General features: G+C 38.0%; 1 protein-coding gene and 1 pseudogene across 1 annotated transcript in view; both read right to left on the minus strand.

The window, feature by feature from the left end:
- Nucleotides 1–1848, minus strand: part of LOC116690435 (uncharacterized) — an 18303-nt gene extending 16455 nt beyond the window's left edge. The window contains exon 1 of the mRNA XM_032517392.1: nucleotides 1836–1848. The gene's annotated coding sequence lies outside the window, so the exon portion shown is untranslated. The remainder of the gene's footprint in view (nucleotides 1–1835) is intronic.
- Nucleotides 1–2625, minus strand: part of LOC116690827 (sialic acid-binding Ig-like lectin 14) — a 4998-nt pseudogene extending 2373 nt beyond the window's left edge.
- Nucleotides 2626–3847: the final 1222 nt, after the last annotated feature.

The following is a 3847-nucleotide window of genomic DNA, read 5'->3' on the forward strand; positions in this document are numbered from 1 at the left end:
GTCTATATTTGTAACATCATGTTCTTTTGGTTTAATGGATTATTGTGCAACATCTCTAAGTTGTGTTCTCAGAAAAGATGAATAGAAATCATTATTCATTTAAATATTGCCTTATAAGGCATCACCGTTTCTCTAATAACCACCGTAGAGCACGGCAGGGTAAAGAAGCAAACAGAGCACAAGTCAGCAACAGGTACAAAAGGCAGTGAGCAAAATACAAGCAAACAGGAACATTTTGAAAAAAAGAATTGCAAGAGTTTACCGCTTCAGTTACAACATAAACTGGCAAGGAATGGAGTGTGAGACTGCATAAAATACTGCAGCAGGAGTTGATTGCAATCAGTGCTGAGGGCTTGGAGGTGGTTGATTGAACTGGCAGGTGAGTGGAAGCAGATTGGCCCACGCCCCGCCTCCACAGAAACACAGACACGAAGAAAGACAACAGAACAACAGAATGGGGGGGGGGGGAACAAAGGGATGAACCCAGGAAAGGCTGCAGATCCTAATAACATGGGACCCACCATTTTTGTTTTATTTCAGGATATCTACATTGAGCTATGAGGCATTTTATACATTTGCAAAGTTAAGAATACATGAGAAAGTTAATCAACGTGCTTTTAGGGAGATTTAGGAAAAGGTGTACTCTGTTCAAGTTTCAATTACCCCATAAGAAAAATACAACTGCAAACCATCTGTGCTAGAACAGTTTTACTGTGTACTTACATTTCACTCTTATGTTTACTTCTTTCATCAATCGGTTTGTCCTTATGTTTTGCTGTGCATATGTACTGTCCAAAATTCTGCCGTCACGTCAGGGATGACAGTGTGGCTGTTCCAGTGTCATTGTTCAAGATTCTGTTTGAGCAGCGTTTAGTCCGGTGATTAAGAATGGAGGAAAACTTTCAACACTACAGGTCATATTCAAGTCTCACCCTCCTTCACACTGTATTCCAGTGATTTTAACTTCCTTCACATCTATGAGACAAATTAATACACTGTATTAAATTGGTTAACGCCCCTAATTCTTCTAAATTTTGAATGAATTTGACGATGTTATATTCAACACAGTAAGTACGGTACATTCATATGTTGTTTACTCACAGCGAGAAGGTTCCCATCCAGAGTCCAGTCTCCTCTGTAGTGATGTTGTTTGTGAAGCTGACCTTACAGCTGACATTAGTACCGTGGTGTCGCTGAAGAGTAAAGGTCAGGGTTGAGCTGTTCTCCGAGTGACAGCAGTCAGATTCTCATCCTGAAAGCAGTGATGTTTCCTGGGATGTGAGAGTCCTTCTCTCCTGCTCCTCTCCACGTCCAGGTGATTTCAGGATCAGATCCAGAGCAGAGACCAGGAGCAGTGCAGCTCAGTGTGCTCTCTGTCCCTCTGTCAGAGGAGGAACATCACTGTGGGCTTCTGGGTCAGATCTAAAGGAACAGCAGTCCATCAGTGGAATCAGGGAATAGACCACAGGTCATCACTCAATTAAATTTGGTTTAAAGTAATGACATGATCATGATGATGATACTTTGAAGTATTGAGTTAAATCAGAAACTGCTGTAGCTGCAGTTCTTATTGTTTTCCGTAAGAGGACACCACATGCCAAACATTAGATTACTTCATGCTCCATTAAGACGATAAATACACCAACTATGTTGTGCAGTTCAAAGCATTTATTTGTATTTATTGTAGCTCTTCATACCTCTAACAGAAACATTTGTTCTTAGAGTGAAGTAAATCCATCTGTCTTCTGATTCAGTAAAAGATAAACTCTGACTGATATGATCCAGAGTCTGACTCAGTGATGTCATTGACGATGATGCTGCAATTCCCGTCTCACTCACTCCACAGTGACACTCGTCCTCTGAACCCAGACTGAGTTTTGTTGTTTTTCTGTTGGTGTGGAATATGATGTCTGAGTCAGTACATCTTGGTTTGGATGGTTCACATTTGTACCAAACTATATGTTGGGGCGTAAAGCCATCACTGGTGGTGAAAGAACACGGTATCACAACACAAGTCCAGCCTCTGCTGTTATTCTCCTTCACTAAGAGTGATACAGAATCCTTTATCACAGAATGGTTTTCCCTCCACTGATGCACCTGTTAAATGAAAACAGTGAAAGAAAAAAAGGGACAGAGGATATTAACATTTTGACAATACACCAAGTTAATAATAAAGAAAGAAAGGCTACTCGTCTTTTTTATACATCTGCTGTTGTCAGCAGCGTGAACATACAACGAAATTAATTATCAACATTTTCTTTTTTTTACTATTGTTGGAAGTCAGTGCAATTACATAACTATATGCAAAGGGCAATGTTATGAGGACATTGACTTGGCAAATTATTGCTAACAATTTGATTTTTGTTGGCATCATGAGTAGATTATAATAAAGATGCATACCCGTGTCTCCACGAGAAGAGTAGAGTTGCCCAGATGAGAACAAACATCCTGGTTCGTGATTGGCACAGTGCGTCTCTATTCCTTTTAGAGGCACAAACATTATACAAATTCAAATGTTCAGGTTATGAAACTGGACAAGAACCATCCCTGTGGTTGACAGCACAGATTTAATACAGGATGTTGCATCTCACCTTTTGTATTCACACTAGAAAATATGGCTAACATCTCTTGTAGTCTCACAAATGTTTTATTTCCAAGAACTTTGTATATCTTTGCTATAAACTGCTAAATAAACTTTATTATAGCACTCTATCTACAATCCCACAAACTCTGAGTCATGCACACCTTAGTTTACAAGCAAGAGAAATTATAAAAATGTAAATCTAAAAAGACTTTTTAAAAACAAGGTAATGTTTTATTACCTCTTTTATCTTATTCTGCTGCTCTCTCTTCTCTCCGCTTGGTCTCTGCTGAATGTCTCTGCTCTGACTCTTCCTCTTCCTTTGTACTTCTTCCCTCTTTTGCTAAAGCAAGTTTCCAGGAAGTTTCTCTAGACACTGCTGGCTCTCATTAGACTGCCACATTAGGAGCTAAAATTTCTAAAATATGTGTCCAGGTACAGTATATCAAATATATCACGTTGTTAATGTGCAACTTTGACACTGAATGTCTTTTTTAGACCATATTTGCGACTGTGAAGGGTTGAGACACTTAGGAAAGGGGAAGTACCATATATAGTGAAATTAGAAAATGTCATCAACAACAACACCAACATCCTATCTACTAACTATCCTTCAACATTATAATGCATACACATGAAATGTGTGTGCATGTGAGTTAAGTATAACTGGTTAATATCTGGCCAGTTGACAAAGCTAGTTGTTAGCAGTTGTCATTTTTTTGATCATTAGTTTATTCGAAAAAACAACTCCAGTAATTGTTTAGGTGTTAAATACCTACATGAAAAACATTGTTTCCAAATCATAGATCTTAATTCAAACTGCATGCAGCGTTTTTGAAAGCCGTCTATATTTGTAACATCATGTTCTTTTGGTTTAATGGATTATTGTGCAACATCTCTAAGTTGTGTTCTCAGAAAAGATGAATAGAAATCATTATTCATTTAAATATTGCCTTATAAGGCATCACCGTTTCTCTAATAACTTCCTGTTGACACTTTAGGTGCAACAGTATAACTGTTTTTAACAAGGAAATGATTTCATCCTAAACATAAGCAAGTGGGCTTTAGGTTAGAAAGATGTGCCAGATAATGCTCACTCTTCGTATTGTGAGTTAATTCCTGTATCACATTAAAAAGGGAAGTAATATGACTTCTAAACAAGACACTAACAGAGACAAATCAGGCCAAGCGTTTCATCATTTAAAAAGAGATCAAATAAATACTAAAGACGGTATACCAACCTGTAATTTGTAATTAACAATCATG

This window comes from Etheostoma spectabile, chromosome 6 (genome assembly GCF_008692095.1).
Source record: "Etheostoma spectabile isolate EspeVRDwgs_2016 chromosome 6, UIUC_Espe_1.0, whole genome shotgun sequence".
Taxonomy (NCBI): Eukaryota; Metazoa; Chordata; class Actinopteri; order Perciformes; family Percidae; genus Etheostoma; species Etheostoma spectabile.